General features: G+C 40.7%; 1 non-coding gene across 1 annotated transcript; it reads left to right on the top strand.

The window, feature by feature from the left end:
* The first annotated feature begins 16,302 nt into the window (after positions 1-16,302).
* Positions 16,303-16,375, top strand: TRNAK-CUU (transfer RNA lysine (anticodon CUU)). Its single transcript has one exon. It is a non-coding gene; the product is annotated as a tRNA-Lys (tRNA).
* Positions 16,376-19,620: the final 3,245 nt, after the last annotated feature.

The following is a 19,620-nucleotide window of genomic DNA, read 5'->3' as shown; positions in this document are numbered from 1 at the left end:
AGCCTGGTCAGCAGTGGCTATATTATCCCTGAGGACAGCTCAATAGCTTTTTTCTCCAGCCAGGAAATTTGAGTGGTGAGTCAGGGCAGGGTTACCTAAATAGATTGTACCTGCCAAGACCTGGTGCCTGAATAAATAAGTGCACATGGAATGGAAATTAGGAGGCTGGACTGAAAATAAATTTAACAGACTGCCTCCTCTTTACGTACTCCTTTTAATCAGCTGGTTTCACGAGGTTTCACAAGGTTTCACTTTGCAGAGGAGGAGATGTGACTCATGAGCACGCTTGCCAGAGACAGATGCTTTGTGGGTTTTGTTGTGTTTAAAAAAAAAAAAAAATCTCTCAGATAAGGATCTGCAAGAAATTTGGATGAGAAGAAATGCCAAAGGTAAACATGATTGGAATCAAGGCAGATTTTGGAAGGAAGTTGTACAGGATTTTTATAGACTCGTAGTTCCTCAGACTCTTTTTAAAGACATAAAAATAAAAGTGAATCATATTTTTACAAATAAAAAATCATCTAGTTCAACTCAGTTTTCCTAAAAAAACACTTAAGATAGTATATAACACACAGTTGTCAAACAAATATTTATTTTTGTTGTTGTTGAATAAATGATTGCCTGACTAGAAAATAAGAGAGATAAGTGACTTGTGCAAAATTATACAAGAAAGATTCAGTTGGGCTTCCCTGGTGGCACAGTGGTTGAGAGTCCGCCTGCCGATGCAGGGGACACAGGTTCGTGCCCCGGTCCGGATAGATCCCACATGCCGCGGAGTGGCTAGGCCCGTGAGCCATGGCCACTGGGCCTGCGCGTCCGGAGCCTGTGCTCCGCAACGGGAGAGGCCACAACAGTGGGAGGCCCGCGTACCACAAAAAAAAAAAAAAAAAAAAAAAAGAAAGAAAAATTCAGGTGAACTAAGATGTCTTAACCCCAAGCCCAATATATTTTCTATGTTGTCTTCTCTCACTATGTGGCATAGGCACTTTAGTTTTTGAAATGAGCACAAAATCTATGCACACACCTTCCTTTTCCTAGTGTCTATTACAGTTAGAACAATTTTAGCCAAAGGTAACACAACATCTAGCAAAACGCTGTTTAAATCAGAAGAATGTTTTATCGTTTACTTTACAAAAATTCAGAGGTAAATTGTCCCAAGGTTGATTTTGATGACTCAACGACATCACCAAGGACCTAAGAACCTTGCACTTGCCCACGCTCATGTGGAGGCCTATTTCCTCATGGTTGACAAGTAGTTGTAGCATTTCTTCTTATCTTCTATGAAAGCATCCATAGTAGAAAAGAAGGGAGAAGGATACAAATGGCTTCCTTCTCACACCACTCTATTAATAAAAAGCAAAATCATTCCCCAAACCTTCAACATACTTCCCCTTATGCCTCATTAGCCAGAAGTGGATCACGTGCCCACCCTTTGACCAATCACTGGCATAAAGGAATGAATTGTGATAACTGGGTTAGACCAATGATGATTTCCTTATCGGACCTGGGCTCATACCATCCCAAAGAAATGTGTTAACAAGGAAGAAGGGAAGTGGCTATCTGAAGACATCGATGAGATTCTGCCACATACACAGATTGCCTTGGCAGCTCTACTGAAGACTAAGCCCACAGGTATTATATCCCAACAATGCTAGATGTAGAAGTATGAATTCCACTCAACAAACACTCGTCAATCCCTTTCTATTCTCCAGGTTCCACACGGACCCTGCAACTAAAACTACAAATAGGACTGACACTTTTCTTAACCTCAAAGAGTTCACTATACAGCGGCAGATGAAGACCACTAAATAGTTACTACAATCCCAACATGACGTGTGCTCTTAAGGGAATGTTGCCTACACACCCATGAGATAATAAAGAAGACCTAACTAGCCCACATACAGACGGTCAGGGAAGACTTCCAAAAAGCAGGTGTCATCAACAGAATAAGTAGAAGTCAGCATAGAGATGCTATGGAACAAGCAGAATTCCAGATAGAAGACTCAGGACAGGCCAAATGCAAAAGACAAATGAGAATACAATGAGTCTGAAGGCTCAAAAAAAAAAAAATTCAGTAGGACTAAATCACTGAACATAAGGCAGAGAGATCAAGTGAGACTAAAGAGGTAAGAGCTGGTATGCCAATTAGTCCTATTTCAAGTTTTTGCCAGTTTGATAAAGGATTCGCCATGACAGCTATAGGTGGAGTCACAGGTGTGAAAACAACTAAAAGGCAGCGGGCACAGAGGTGACCTCCCCCAAGGAAATGGATCATGACATTGCTACTTGGTGACTTGCAATTCCCTTTGCCAATTCTCCATCTATCGAGGCTATTACAGACTAGGCTGAAAATAATGTACCAGTTCAGAGTGTCGACAGCTCCCAGCATAAGGGCGAGTGTGGGTAATGAGTGTGCTTTGACAGCCCAAGGTCAGGTATTTAACAATATTCCAGAGTTTAAGTATGATACACTGAGCACTGTTTTAGCTCCTTACTAAAGGCTCACAGCTGCTAATATTTACAGAAATAGGAAGCAATTACAGTCTGCTGCCACAGGAGGAACTTAAATAATTTAAGACTCATAATGCCTCTGATTCTTTGCAAGCCATCTTTTCTCCAGAACCAGCTGCTTCTAGCTCTCAGAAAGCCCTCTGTTCAGAAGGCAGAGTCGTCCTGATGCACAGCCCTGCTTTCACTCGCCCAAAAACTCAAGCACACAGCTTTTTGGCATCCATAACATTTCTCCCACACTTGTTCTTCAGCTCTGGAAAGGGCCCCTTTTCTCAACAGCCATGAAACTCCACAGCCATCTGCCTGGGCTAATCTGGGCAAACTGGGATGAGCAGAGAGAACCATACTGTGATTTCACAAATTAAACTACTTTATTTCAGTAGCCATTTTCATGACACGGATGTGGTGGGACAAGAATAGAGAAGAAGAAAGGGGAATGGGGGAGATATTGAGTATGTTGAATGCCAGACAGAAGAAAGTCAAATTTGCAGCGCTCCAAGTTTCCGTGTGAACAACCATGAGAGTCTGTCCTGATGATTCCATTGTGGACACAGCTCTTTCCCATAGTGGTCTACAAGCTGATGAACGGGGTAAGAAAATGTAGACAGTTATAATTTTTTTTAATGGAAATGTAGATTCATGAGTTTCTAATTCATGAATTTCTAATTCATGAGTTTCTAATATTAATATAAAATGACCTTTGCAAGACTGAGAGAACATTGGGATATCTGCTCCCATTATAAAGTTTTAAAAAATGACTAAGAAAGTAACTGCTAAGGTTATTCCACCTGGGGATAGACAGTCTTTATAGGAAAGGTGTTCTAGGATCTTTGGCTTCCACAATCTTACATTCATCATCACAGTTTTCTTGGGAGGATATCAGACTAACAAGGTTTTTGTTTTTGGCTCCGGACGCGCAGGCTCAGCGGCCATGGCTCACGGGCCCAGCCGCTCCACGGCATGTGGGATCTTCCCGAACCGGGGCACAAACCCACGTCCCCTGCATCGGCAGGCGGACTCTCAACCACTGCGCCACCAGGGAAGCTGGATATCAGACTAGAAGGGAAAGAGCATGTTTTCTGGCACCCAACCTATCAGCTGTCAAATCCCAGCTCTGCCCTTTTCTGGCTCCAAACTGTGGTTGGTGATTCCATGTTTCTGAGCCTCAGTTTCTACATCTGCAAAATGGAGATGACCTAATAAACATGTTTTAATGAGAATCAAATTACTATAAAGGAAGTAACTTGGACAAAGAACCTAATACCGTCTGGGCTATAGAAAGCATCCAATGAAGCCTGGCTCCTTCCCTTCCCTCCCAATACATATTCTTCCATTTTTCTTGTCAGGGTAATATGTGTACCTTTCCAATGGCTGCAGCAACTGGGAGAAATGCTAATCAGTTCCTCCTGTTTGTACACTGAAAAATACAGAAACGCTTTTTTATGTCTGAAAGGGCCCAGTTTGAATTGTGTCCCACAAAAGTTTACATGTTAAAGTCCTCACCCACAGTACCTCACAAGGTGACCTTATTTGAACTAGAGTTGTGGCAGATGTAATTAGTTAATACAAGGTCATTCTAGAATAGGGTGGGTCCCTAATCCAATATGCCTGGTATCCTTATTAAAAGAACACCATGTGAAGAGACAGGCCCCCAAAGAGAATGCCACGTGAAGACGAAGACAGAGATCTGAGTGATGCAGCAGAAGCCAAGGAATGCCTCATTGTCAGCAAACTACCAGAAGCTAGGAGAAAGGCATGGAATGCTTCCTCCTAGCCCTGAGAAGGAACCACCCCTGCTGACACTTTGATCTCAGGCTTCCAGCCTCCAGAACTATGAGACAATACACTATGAGTATTTAAGTCACCCATTTGTAGTACTTGGTTATGGCAGCCCCAGCAGACTAACACAGTCCCACTGCTAAAGTCATTTTCTACTCAGTGTACACATTAATAGCTTTCACCATTACAACACGTTTTATAGGTTGCCAATAACTTTAGGTCTTTTGAGTGAACAATCAATTATACCCTGTGCAAATACCACGGCTGACATGGACCATTCAGGTTGCCTGAGAACACAGAGGTCCTTAGTCATTGTCTCCTTTACTCCCAAAGCACCTTGATTAAAAGGTCTCACTGGCTCTATGTATTTACCTGTTTTTCTTTTCCTCTAGGCTTCAAGGTCCTTGAAAGCAGAAGCTATGTCTCCCTCATCTTTGTATCCCTGGCAGAAAGATGGGGAAGGGGTGTAACATTTGTTGAACATCTGACGTTTGCCAAGCATTCTAAACTTAGTTCCACAAACTGATCTGAGCGTCCACCACATGCCAGACCACTTCCCCAAACCAGGAGAGGAAAGTATCAAGGTCTTCATCTTATGAAAGAAGAAATCAGGTTCAGAAAATTAAGATGGAAATGGTGAAGGCCTTTTTTCTTTTTAAGGGTATTTTGCAACATGATTTAAGGAAATATAAAATATGAGTCCAATGCAGAAGCTCTCCTGGGACTTGGACTCAGAGAAGGCAAGGAAGAATTAGAGAGAAAGAGTAGGTGAAAGATATCATCTCCCAATAAATTCCCATAAGTAAACCATACATTGTAAACAAAACACAATGAGTGACAACACAGTTCTGACCCTGAGAAAATATAGGTAAAATCTAGAATACAGTTATGTCTCAGAAGAAATGTCTGACCCAGAGAGACTCATTCCCCTTCTAAATTGTTCAACACTTATTAATTGTATCCTGTGAACTAAAATGCTAAGTTAAAATCATACCTTACCTTTTACTATTCAACACGTGAGAGTGTAGCAGATAACTATTTCAAAGCCAAAACCACTGGATGAAATTCATGTATGTATGTAGATCAAATTTAGATAGACAGATAGATAGATAGATAGATGATAGATAGATCAAATCCATATATGAATGCAGATATTATGAGAAATATTAAGTCCTTTCCAAAATCTGAATACTTTCTCTCAAAATAGTGGTATTATTAATGGGAAAGCATTTTTCTGTACCTTTGAAAAGTTCCTGGCATAGAATTTTCGCATTAGTTTTTTTTTAAGTTTTGTGTCATGATATCTTACATATCAAGACACACACACACACACACACACACACACACACACACATATGTACTAACAGAAATAAGGAATACCCTTGAGTATCACCGCTACATGCACCCCCAACCCCTGCTGCTTTCCTTGATCACAAAGATCCATCCCTTCAGGATGACTTGGGACCAATCTGGACATGCGAGTGCCTAATGGCTATGGTCTAAATGTTTGTGTCCCCGCCCCCAAATTCCTAACCTCAATGATAATGGTATTAGGAGGTGGAGCCTTTTGGAAGTACTTAAGCCATGAAGATAGAGCCCTCATGCATAGGATGAGTGCTTTATAAAATAGGCTCCAGAGAGATCCCTGACCCCTTCCACCATGTGAGGACACAGCAAGAACCTGGCTATGAACCAGGAAAAAGGCTTTCACTAGAATCTGACCATGCTGGTACCTTGATCTTGGACTCTCCAGCTTCCAGGCTGTGAGGAATAAATTTCTGTTGGTTATAAGCTACCCAGTCTGTGGTATTCTATTCTAGCAGCCCAAATGGAGTAAGACACTGATCAACTTTGACAGACACCCTCTGAGTTTGACATTTCTTTTGCCCACTTCACTACTTATTAGTTGGTTTTCTTCCCTTCTTCCCTTCCAGGCTTCTTATTTACTGTATTATTCCATGAAGAGGGGACACAGAACCAACTTTATACAATCCTGCAGAAACTCTAGCTCTTGCTTGCAGGTTTCCAAATCCCTTCTAAGGAACTCAAGGAAAATCTCAACTATGAACATTCATGGAGAATTCGTACTAAATCAGTACCAAGCTAAATGCTTAATGATTCCTTGATAAAATATTCAATCTCAACATTGCCTGGCAGCCATGGCTTGCTTTAGAACACCTCTCAAAAGGGATGGCAAAGCATAACCAATTTTAGAAACCATCTACTTCTCTAAAGGAAAACATATATAAGCAATGAAATTCAATATTTACACTGAATTCTTTTTCAAAGAAACCATGAGCTCTCTGGACAGAAACCATATATTTTTTTTATCCTGAACACTCATCACAATATTTGGTACACTGTATACTTCCAGTAGATGCTGGGCAGGCTGACTGAATGGCAGAGAAGGTACTGAGACATATACAAGTTAAAGACCAAGGCTAACATCACAGGTGGACAAGAGTCATCACAAGTACATCTATTTGCATATCAATTTCCAAAACTAGTGGAAGTGTTTTTGATGCTTGCCTTGAACAAGGCTCTAAGGATATGAAGGTAGTAACTTACCAAGCCTGATTCCTTAGTGCTAAAATGTAAGAAACTCAATTGTTCCTGCAAAACCTAAGCACAGTTTAATTTAAAATGACAACTCAGAAACTTAAGGCTTAACCACATCAACTGAACAATTAACTTCTTTATTTGAAACATACAATATATTTGAATTACATTTACTAATCATTCTACTCTGTTACACATTAGAAGCTTTTGAGTTATACAAGGAGCATAAATATTGCTTGTGCTTTTAAACTTTTCTAAATACAAGAAATTGCATACTCAGTAATACAGGGAGGGATGACATAGAGAGTCCTTGTGATCCAGTATCACTACTAACTCTCTGATGCTTTTTCTTCCATGTTTTTTTCATTTAAGATCACATAACATTTAGCTTTTAAAAAAGGGATCCTATACATTGTTTTGTAACTTGCTTTTTTTCATTTTCTTTGTCTGTCTTTAATGCCCATAGCTTTTAAAATCAGATAAAAATGTTAAATGATTAGCTGTCAAGCCTATATTGAGAACCATATACTGCTTATTTTTGATAAGTAATGAAAAATTTCATGATTTGTACATTTCAACACCTCAGTCAAGCTGAGGTGATGTGAACAAAGATGGATCTCTGTTCAGAAATATATTGAAACCTAAAACTCAGATATTACAGCAGAGCTCAAGAGATTGTCAAAATGTTGAAATTTTTAATATAGGCTGACCCTGGGTGACTCTGATTGACCCAAACCCTTTGCCCACAGGTAAGAGTCTCTATTACCACGTCAGTTTACCAGTTGGGATGTTGACTTTCTGACATTAGGGGTGAGGGTAGGGGAGGAGAGAAAGAAAAACCTACCCATTCAGAAACTGTAGTATATTACCAGCAGATTCCCAGACATACTGTGGCATACAAGCCCATCAATTATATAAACTCCCAGCAAGTTCAAATATAACAATAAACAAAGAAAAGGTCATCATATAACAGCAAAACAAGTCAGGGAAAACAGCTGCCAGTGTCAGGTAATGCTTGATCCAATCTAAGGCAGAAAATATCAAGAGAGGTTAAGACTGCTTATTGGCTTTAAATCTGTAGGTGGTACGTTCCCTCTGAAGCTGCAGTGCCCAGAAAGGCAGCAATCAAAACCAGTAACCCAGTGGCCCTTTCAACCATGGCTCTCCCTCCCATAATGGGTTGTCAACACCTACTCGTGGGCTCAGAAGCCTGCAGTTTGGGTTATGGTCTATGAAACATTAGAATGGGCTCCTGAGGAGACAAAAAAGCTAAAACTGTGATTTACAAATTCTTCATGAGGCTCTCCTTTGGGAGAAAGTAATGTGATCTGAAGCTCAGATTCAGAATGAATCTCTATCTCAGGCAACATAAAGAGTGATTAAGGTTATGCTGGTCTGTCTAAAACCTGGATAAATGATTATGATATTTCCAGATTTCAGTTTCAGAGACTGGGCTAACTTCATTGCTAAAAGTGCTTTGACTAGAAAGAAAGCAAGGCAATTAAAAGGTGAAGTCATCACATCTTTAAATACTGAGATAAATAATGAATACTATTAAAATGTTTTTTAAGTTCGGGTTATCAAAATTCCTGCTACTAATGTATTTTGAGTGCTTTAACGCATACTGCTGAAACTTTGACTTTCTCCTAATTACCTGTGTATACCTTAGTGATGAAAACTGACGGGGTCATTTCATCCCCTTACTTAAAATCCTTCAATGACACCGAGTCCAAATGCCTTATTATGTCCAAATAAGTCCTTCCTGATCTGGGCACAGCCTCAGGGTTCCCCTCCTCAACAATCCTCAGTGTACAAGGCACATTCAGCTGTGTGCTGCTACTTACAAATACCCAATTTGTGCCATACTGTTTCACATCTCTCTGTCTTCCATGTGCTGCTCACCTGGCCAGGAAAATCCTTCCAAATTCCCCAACGCTCCCTTTATCCCAACTCGACCTCCAACTCTTCCAGGCAAACCCTTATTCACCACTACTTTAATCAAACAGAGCCACAAAATGGGGCTGACTCTGGAGCTGATAACTTGGATTTGCATCCTGCTTCTACCATCCAGTAGTTACTTAACTACTCTGTGTCTTTGTGAAGATGTGAAGAGATGTGAAGAGGAATAATACCTAGAGATGTTGAGGGGTTTAAAGGAGGTAAGACTTTATAGGCAGCTTTTGAGAATACACTAAGTATTCAAAAACTATTAGCTATTGTCACTAGCATCCTCATCATCACTCTCTCTTAAGATCCCAGTTAGGGACTTTCCGGTGGTCCAGGGGGTAAGACTCCAAACTCCCGATGCAGGGGTCCTGGGTTCGATCCCTGGTCAGGGAATTAGGTCCCACATGCATGCCGCAACTAAGAGTCCACATACCACAACTAAGAAGCCCACATGCTACAACTAAGATCCCGCATGCCGCAACAAAGTTCCCACGTGCCGCAATGAAGACCCAGCACAGCCAAAAATAAATAAATTAACTAATAATAAATAAATAAATATTTCTTTTTTAAAACAACACACCAGTTAAAGCTCCTTTAAAATCTTTTGCACAGCAAAGGAAACCATAAACAAGATGAAAAGACAACACTCAGATAGGGAGAAAGTATTTGCAAATGAAGCAACTGACAAAGGATTAATCTCCAAAATTTATAAGCAGCTCAATATCAAAAAAACAAAAAACCCCATCCAAAAATGGGCAGAAGACCTAAACAGATATTTCTCCAAAGAAGATATACAGATTGCCAACAAACACGTGAAAGGATGCTCAACATCACTTATCATTAGAGAAATGCAAATCAAAACTACAATGAGTTATCACCTCACACCAGTCAGAATGGCCATCATCAAAACATATACAAACAATAAATGCTGGAGAGGGTGTGGAGAAAAGGGAACCCTCTTGCACTGTTGGTAGGAATGTAAACTGATACAGCCACTATGGAGAACAGCATGGAGGTTCCTCAAAAAACTAAAAATAGAACTACCATATGACCCAGCAATCCCACTACTGGGCATATACCCTGAGAAAACCATAATTCAAAAAGAGTCATGTACCATCATGTTCATTGCAGCTCTATTTACAATAGCCAGGACATGGAAGCAACCTAAGTGTCCATCAACAGATGAATGGATAAAGAAGATATGGCACATATATACAATGGAATATTACTCAGCCATAAAAATAAACGAAATTGAGTTATTTGTAGTGAGGTGGATGGACCTAGAGTCTGTCATACAGAGTGAAGTAAGTCAGAAAGAGAAAAACAAATACCGTATGTTAACACTTATATATATATGGAATCTAAAAAAAAAAAAAAAAAAAAGGTTCTGAAGAACCTAAGGGCAGGAGAGGAATAAAGACGCAGATGTAGAGAATGGATTTGAGGACACGGGGAGGGAGCAGGGTACGCTGGGATGAAGTGAGAGAGTGGCATGGACATATATACACTACCAAACGTAAAATAGATACCTAGTGGGAAGCAGCTGCATGGCACAGGGAGATCAGCTCAGTGCTTTGTGACCACCTAGAGGGGTGGGATAGGGAGGGTGGGAGGGAGACGCAAGAGGGAGGGTATATGGGGATATATGTATACGTATAGCTGATTCACTTTGTTATACAGCAGAAACTAACACAACAATGTAAAGCAATTATACTTCAATAAAGATGATAAAAAAAAAAGCTCCTTTAAAAAAAAGAAAAACAGCTCTTGGCCAAATACCTCTTCTCCAAAACATATTGATTACTTACTCTTTTGTTCTACCCCTGAAACTTGGACATACTTCTAATGCAGTTCTCATATGGAATCACAAGTATTTCTTTTATATATCTGTTCCCTCCCTGAAATCTTCTCAAGAACAGGAACCACGTCTCATTAATCTTGTATTCTCAGTGCCTAGAGGTGCCTGACACATGGGAGAAACAAAAATAAGTATTAGCTGAATGTATAAATAATGGAATGAGTTCCTAAAAAAACAAGTGAAAACCAAATACTGATCAATCAAATCATGTTTAATTAGTCTAAGGAAATTTGATATTCAGAGAAATCATAAGAAAAATTCAAGGACTGGATGAAATAATGGAAAGCACATAGATTTAGGAGTCAGGCCTACCTGAATTAGAATCCTAGTTGCTCTCTTACAAGTTTTATGACATGGGACAAGTTATTTAACCTCTGGGAAACTCTGCTTCATTTTTAGGTAAGAAGATAACATCTACCTCATAAGTTAAACAATAAATAAGAAGATACAAGCAAAGTACCTGGGCCTACAAGCAAGTGTTCATTCATTTATCATTTCCCTTGGCCTTTAATGTAGAACTATTTTTGTACATTTCATTATTACTTCATCTTTGGGTTAAATTTGGATCTGCTAAAATGCTTCATACAACTGTACCATCATAGTAGACAAGTTTTGTTTTCTTGTCCTGTATCCACATTCTTTAACACCTGGACATATACACCCCATGTGCGACCAAATTCATGGATTTGTATACTGTGGACAAGTGTTCTTTGCTTTATTTCAACTGCTATATTTTCCTTCTGCTCAACCCACTAATTTCAACCTCAGAATTTGGAAGGTAAGTAAGTAATCATTATCTGAGGTTCCAGGAACCCATGCTTAGACCTAACCCTGCAAATGCTAATATATTCTTTACCACTGCATTACCAATAAACTGATCAGCTCCATATATCTAAGGAAGATAGAGCTGCAAAAAAGAGAAGACAGAACTAAAGGAAACACAGGACAAATCCCACCTCTTTTGTTAATTTGACTAGGTCGGACCATGATGATATAAATTCTTCAGTCACTCAGTTTTTTTAAAAAATGGATTAAACTTTTTTTTTTCCAGGCTTCCCTGGTGGCGCAGTGGTTGAGAGCCTGCCTGCCAATGCAGGGGACGTGGGTTCGAGCCCTGGTCCAGGAAGATCCCACATGCTGCAGAGCAGCTGGGCCCGTGCACCACAGCTGCTGAGCTTGTGCTCTGGAGCCCGTGAGCCGCAACTACTGAGCCCACGTGCTACAACTACTGAAGCCCACGTGCCTAGAGCCCGTGCTCAACAACAAGAGAAGCCACTGCAATGAGAAGCCCGCGTACCGCAAAGAAGAGCAGCCCCAGCTTGCCGCAACTAGAGAAAGCCCGTGTGCAGCAACAAAGACCCAATGCAACCAAAAATAAATAAATTTATATTAAAAAAAGGGCTTCCCTGGTGGCGCAATGGTTGAGAGTCCGCCTGCCGATGCAGGGGACACGGGTTCCTGCCCCGGTCCGGGAGGATCCCACATGCTGCGGAGCGGCTGGGCCCGTGAGCCATGGCCGCTGAGCCTGCGCGTCCGGAGCCTGTGCTCCGCAATGGGAGAGGCCACAACAGTGAGAGGCCCGCATACCACAAAAAAAACATTTTTTTTCCTACCGTAAGATAAATTACTCATGAATTTCAAACAAGTTTACAGGTTTGTTAGGGAAGTTTTTAAAAAAGGCGGGTATGGTAGGAATGACAGAGTTTCTGATTTCACAAGTTCAAGGCATTCCCAGTTTATCTGTAACCATTCTTATCTTTCATTCTTGCTTCAAGAATAAAGGGAGTGGGCTTCCCTGGTGGCCCAGTGGTTAAGAATCCACCTGCCAATGCAAGGGACACAGGTTCGAGCCCTGGTCTGGGAAGATCCCACGTGCCACAGAGCAACTAAGCCCACGTGCCACAACAACTGATCCTGCGCTCTAGAGCCTGCAAGCACAACTACCGGGCCCACGTGCCACAACTACTGAAGCCTGAGCACCTAGAGCCCATGCTCCACAACAAGAGAAGCCACCACAATGAGAAGCCCACGCACCACAACGAAGAGTAGCCCCTGCTCGCTGCAACAAGAGCAAGCCCGTGTGCAGCAATGAAGACCCAATGCAGCCAAAAATTAAAAAATAAATAAAACATAAATTTTTAATGAAAGAATAAAGGGAGCAAGAAGAAGATGATATCAATGTTACTATTGATAAACAGAGAAACTGAATTAAAACCACCCAAAATCTTGAGATCCACTGGACAGACTTGAATCGTACGTAGATATCAAACTGTTCATTTAGCCTCTAAAGCCTAAATTTAATACAACTGCAAGGGTGGAGAAATGGGAACGCCCATAAGGTGAGTATGGACACAGAGCGTCATCTACCTTTTAATATTATGTAGCATCATCCATTGTGTCCATTGCAGATGCGAGTGGCATTAAAATTAGAAAACACACAATCCCCCTTCAGCTTCTCCAAAACCCCAAAACGTCATGATTGCTAATGAGTGGATGGCTTACCTTTACTAGATTCCAATTCTTGAGGACGTCAACAGACACACAGGCTAACAGCTGTATTTGGCTTATCAGAGGAGTAGAAAAAGAGGAATAAGAAACTTTGCAGAAGTAACTAATACTACAGTAGTGTGGCTATTAACAAATGCCCCCAAAGTAGAACTCAGATCCAGAGAAATGCAACTTTACTTAAAGCATCAGCTACAAAATAAATAGTTGGCCTATCAACCCCACATAGTGAAATTTAATCAAACTGAAAAGAACAGCTGATCTGTCTTCAAGAGAAAATGAGGGGGTCGTGGATAATATCTCTAACATATGGATGGCTGGTTACAGTACATGACTGTCGCACAGAAGGTTTATCTGTAAACACTGCAGCAAGTCTGGGGTTTTTAACTGCAGTATATGGCTGGTTTCAATCAGCTGCTGCTAGCAGGAAATCTATGGCCCATAGGAGCAATTACCCATCTCTTGACCAAAGCACAGGGCAATTATAAGCTACGGAAGTACACTCACGATGCTGGAGCACTTGACAGTATGGTGCTAACGGAGTTTGGACAGGAAACAGTGTTTGGACCTACATTTCTCAGTTTTAACCCCCTCCTCAAATCCTTCCATATTTCTCTTATCTCACAAGATGGCAGCACAGAGAAATTGTGGTCTGCAAAAGCAGTGTCATCTTCACCCGAAATACAGACAACAGGGTTTTCTCTCCCCTGTACCCCCCTACAGCCCCTTAAAATTATTACACTCATCCTGATTTTTCGAAATGCATCACGCCTTCCTCTGTGGTTTTACAGATTTCTTACCCAAGTGTCATATTCAGCATTTGGTGCTCATTACTGACTAAATCAATTAGCCAAATTAGGACTTCTAATCTCAAGGAAGTGAAGAGAAACTTGTCAGGGTAATAAATGGGGAAATAATTACTCTTTTATGTCACTGTGAAAAAATATGTCAACTAGGTATCCTTAAAGAGGTAACCTCTCTAAGATTAGAGAAAGGAAAATGAAAGATAGTAAGTGGTCTGTCAGTTAACCGTCCATCCTCATTACATTTCTTTCTTTTTTAAAAAAAATTAATTTGTTTGTTTTTATTATTTTGGCTGTGTTGGGTCTTCGTTGCTGTGCGCGGGCTTTCTCTAGTTGCAGCGAGCGGGGGCTACTCTTCATTGCGGTTCGCGGGCTTCTCATTGGGTGGCTCCTCTTCTTGCAGAGCACGGGATCTAGGCCCACGGGCTTCAGTAGTTGTGGCACGCAGGCTCCAGAGCGCAGGCTCAGTAGTTGTAGCGCATGGGCTTAGCTGCTCTGCGGCATGTGGGATCTTCCCCGGGCCAGGGCTCGAACCCGTGTCCCCTGCACTGGCAGGAGGATTCTTAACCACTGCGCCACCAGGGAAGCCCCATTACATTTCTTTCTAACAGAAGACCTAATGTGCTAAGCATCATATTAGGTGCTTAAGTGCATTGTCTCATCAAGCCTCACAATAACCCCAAAGCAGGTACTACAATCATCCTCATTTAAAGAATGAGATAATGGAGACTCAGTTTGAGTAATTTCCTCAAGACATCACACCTAAATACATGGTGGAATCAGGACTTGAGTCTGATCTGTATCAGTCCAAACCCTAGCTCTCAAATACCCTATCATTCTGCCCCTGCTATTATTGGGCAACTCTGTGAGAGGAGATGAATAATTGGCAAAGTCACTCTATTATGCTCCCACGATAGACATTAACAATGAATCCCAGCATCCTTTCCCACTGAGTGTAGACGGGACCGTAGAATCTCTCTCATCACAGTATTTCAGGAAGCCAACAGTCTTCAATTCTTACGCCAACTTCAGTTTAGAATTCCTCAGCACAGTAGCCTTGGCACAGTACTTGACCTATTAGTAGGCAATTCAATAAATGTGAGATTTTAAGAGATCATTGTATAGAAGGAACATAGACCCAAAGTGACCAGGGTTTAACTTGTGGCTCTACCGTGTATTACTCACATGCTTTAAGCAACTTATCTAACTCTGAGTCTTAGTTTCCTCAGCTGTAAGAGAAGGAAGGTACAACCTACCTCACAAAGCTGTGTTTAGGATCAAATGAGATGGACTCTGAGTTGAGGTAACTGACCCTCCAGAAATACTAGGCCTCTTAATAATAACGAAAGATTATTAGGTTTGCATAAAACTACCAGCATTCCCAAAGACCAAAATAGGTAAGAGCTATGCTCCTAAGAAGGAAGAATGGAATGAAAAATAATGGAGTATAGTGAGCATCCTGGAAATGGGACTGTGAAAGAAAGTTAAGAGACTTGAAAAAGACATATAAGGTCCTGAATTGAGTTAGAAAAACAAAAAGACCACCCCTGGGGAATGGATGGTGGGGTGGGATACCTTTATTATATCAGGGCATGTGACTCAGAGGAAGAAAATGTAAGGAAAAATAATCAATTTCTTACTTCTAGGTCTTGGACCCAGCTAGTAAGACTGAATCTATGTTCTCGTCAATTGAGAAACTCCTAAGAGAGCACAGTAATATATAGCGTAAACTATGAGTTAATTTTAAGATAACTGATCCTCCCCCAGACTACTGGTGACCCTGTCTTTCTGGGCAATCAGATAGAGACCCAACCATATATCATGGGCGGGGAAGGGGGGCAGTCAAGCACAATGCCCAGCTCGCAGGAAGTGCTCATGATTAATGCATATTGATTTTCATCCTTGTATCCCTTAAGAAAGAAGAAAACCTGGGCTTGGACTTGCTTCTCCAAGTACACCTTGGTTCCTGCCTACATAGAAATGCACCATTTCTGCCCTGGCCCTTATAGCTAAGTAGCTTCCAGGTGAGTGGAAGCAACAGTGTGCCTGATACAGTTTTCCAAAGGGTCCTGCAACAGAGGATTGGGGTTGTCTTTTTTTCCCTCTTTTTATTCCTGTATTTCCTACTTCTCAAGAAATTAGGAAAGCGGAGAAGATGCTCTACAAGACAAATCTCAATTCATCCAGCAGATCACATCTGGACAGAAGTGGACAGCACTGAGTTGCTTAATCCCACGAGTCCCCCAACTGCATGGCACAGTCCTCTTCCAGGCTCTAGTGGCGATAGAGAGGAGTAGATGCAAAGAAGCCACAAATATTCATAAAACTGAGTCAGGGAATTCCCTGATGGTCCAGCAGCTAAGACTCTGCACTCTTAATGCAGGGGGCCCAGGTTCGATCCCTGGTCAGGGAACTAGATCCCACATGCTGCAACTAAAGATCCCACACACCGCAAGGAAGATTCCGCGTGCCACAACTAAGACCCAGTGCATCCAAATAAATAAATATTTTTTTAAAAACTGAGTCATAAAAGAATTAATGAATTACACTTACTCTCACAGAGTTGGTTTGGAAAAAAAATGACAAATATATTGGAAAAAAAGGTACACTACATTGCAAGAAGCCCAAACTATCAGGTTTACTGCGTGGTCAACACCTCTGACTGTGTTTCACGTCCTCTTTTCCCTTTATTTATTTTTTTCCTATTCTGTCGTTCATGATTCAAGGCTTGAGTTTAGGGATTAGGACACACCATGTGGCTTTGCAGTTATGGATTCTCACTGATGCCTAAATCCCCCATCCCACTCCATTAAAGCTTCCCTTCTTTTTTTTTTTTTTTAAAGCTTCCCTTCTTGCTGAGATCACCTATTTCTGATTCTCATTAGGTTTATTCTATAGATCAGAAATGTTTGTGCTAAAAAGTCCACAGAGGCGGATTTTATGGAAATCTGATGACACTCTTATTCCAATATTTATAAAATGCTTCTTTGAAGAAAATACAAGGAAGATTTGGGATCTTTAAGACACTAACTGCTAAGGTTTTCAACTATGATATGACTTCACTTGAGTTATTGAAAACAAAGCAATAGAAAGATGCTTTGATGGATTTAGAAAGGTCAAATATCTTTGGTGACACTAGATATTCAACTCTGTGACAGTCAACCTCATTTTTATGACAAAATATTTCAGTTTTTTTTCCTTGGTTCACAGATGCTCTCTTTATCTCACATTATACATTCACGAGGCATAGTGTTGTGTTACGACATTCATTCTGGTCTCCTTAGCCTCCTGGCTGCCTACCCCTTTCCATTACCTTACCAAAAAAGTAGCCACAAAATTAAGGGAAAATATCCAGCTTAAAGGGCAAGGATTTCTAGTAGCGGAAAAAGAGTGGGAAATGAATTGTTTCAGACCCAAAGCAATTATATTTTGAAGGCAGAAGCAGACATCTTCTGGCACAACTGTCAAGACGTTACAAAAAGATTAAAGGAGTTGGTTTTTTTTTGTCATTTAAAAACTGTTTCTGGTTCTCAAAAAAAAAAAAGGTCTGCTGTTCAGTTTGTGATTTTTAATAAGATTTCTCAATAGACTCACTGCTTTTAAAAAAAAGTGTAAGGGAAAAAAGAAGCAAAAAATCGAAGGCCATGTAGCAAATACAGCAATGACTTTGACATAGTATCATTCATTTTCACCATTCTGGTGGATTTAGACAAGATTTTTGTAGGAGGTTATACCCTATACAATAACCTGTCAACAAAATACACTTTTTGCAGAGACTTTTCAGGATTTAGGATTCTATTGGGGTTAGAGTAGAAACACCAGATTAATTCCTTTCAAAACTCTGGGAACTTTTGCTCAAGGAGGCAAAGGATGGTATTTTTCACTGTTAACAGTGTGCAAACCTCTCCCTAAGCTCCAAATGTCCAGAAACTATTTCATCCCCATTCTTTGGGATACAGGCTCCCTCAATTCTTCATTAAGCACTGATTATCAAGCTCCTGCTGGAGAGACACAAGAGGGTATCTTGAAGAACTAACTGAGGTTATTCAGTCAAAAGGGCTGTGATTTCCAGTGATTATCCTCTACCCTGTTCCCCACCTTTATGACATGGAAATTGTTTTGGAACTTGTTCACAGCCAAATTCTCTCCATGGCAGCTGAGCAATCCCCAGCTCTCTTTCATCTTTCACATTCTCCCCATCTTCACGACATTCTTCATCTCTTTCCATTGTTGGAGTTCAACGTATTCTTTTCAAAGGCTTCTCTTCTGGCCTCTCTTCACCCTCCCTGTACATCCACTTCTGTTGGTGAGCACGGTGAGTCACAGCCTTGCCCTTAACATCTTCATTAACTGAGGGACACCACAGATGGGAGATAGGCTCAGGGCTTCATTTTCTCTCATCCTGTTCCCAAGTTGCAATAATGCATGCACAGAATGGGGTTAGGAGCTGCAGGAGGCCACACCAAGTAAGTATGTGAGATGACCCATCCCCTCAAGTATTTTGCAATATTTTGAACAAAACAAGACTTCTATTTGGAAAACAATTAGAGGACAGCATGTGATGGTAATTAATGAAGGCTGAGTCACCTGCCATATGGTATGATACGTATAAGATCTACTGGAAGGGGCAGAGGGAAAGAAATGCTTCTACTTAATCCAGTCCTTGCATCCATTTTTCATCCTGTGAACTCATTCAGGTGTCAACCTGTTATGGCAAATGTGACTTTGCAAAGGAACAAGTTCTCAACTCTCCTCCTACGATTTACAACCCTGGTGACATTTCTCCTTCTTTTATTTCCCCTTGAAATTCCAAACTACCAAAATTACCATCAAATACGATACAGGAATCCATTTAGAGTGTATCTCAGCCTCCTCTAAAATATTTACACGGCTGAGTATGCCTTAACTTTCTACTTCACAGTTTAAAAAAAAAAAAGACAAGAAAATCAAAGCTTCTGCTGAAGTTAGGTCAGCAAATTGAAAATTTTAACACGAAGTTTTACCAATAAACTTGTCTTATTCTAATGCTCCCCAGATGGAAAAAATAAAATCTGAAAGAGGCTCTTCTGAAGTGAGGAAATACGGTGATGCTTCCAGGAATTTAAGATTAGAAAACTATTTAATTTCTCATTGAACTCAATGTATGCCTTTGGCCAGTCACCTTTACCAGATATTAAGAGGGGGGGGGGGGGAAAGATGATGAAACTTAGATCAGCATTTACTAATTGCTAGAAAGTTTATAGGGAAAGAGACTGAAAGTATTGAGTCATTTCTTTGAAAATGCAGCATATTTCACATTTCCCGATATCACACTGTAAAATACAATAAAACAGAAAGAAAAGGAAAATGAAGACTAAGATAAGGAAAAAAGGAACTTGAAAAAGAAGAACACAATTCTTGAGCACCAATAACAGGCCAGACACTTGGCTAGGTCCTCCATGTACATTATCTCATGTAATCCTCCTAACAGCCACGCACAGGGTCATTAGGAACTTTGTTTTACAGATGAAGCATTTGAAGATTAGGGAGGTAAGAAACTTGGTCAAGACCACACAGCTTAGACCACACAGTGCAGAACTAGGATTTGATTCTAGATCTAACTCAGACTCTTGTCTTCGTGGTACTATATTGCTTCTCCAAACAACCAATCATTCCTCA

Source organism: Tursiops truncatus, chromosome 3 (genome assembly GCF_011762595.2).
Source record: "Tursiops truncatus isolate mTurTru1 chromosome 3, mTurTru1.mat.Y, whole genome shotgun sequence".
Taxonomy (NCBI): domain Eukaryota; kingdom Metazoa; phylum Chordata; class Mammalia; order Artiodactyla; family Delphinidae; genus Tursiops; species Tursiops truncatus.
The sequence above is the reverse complement of the archived record's forward strand: the minus strand, read 5'-3'. Positions and strand labels throughout refer to the sequence as shown.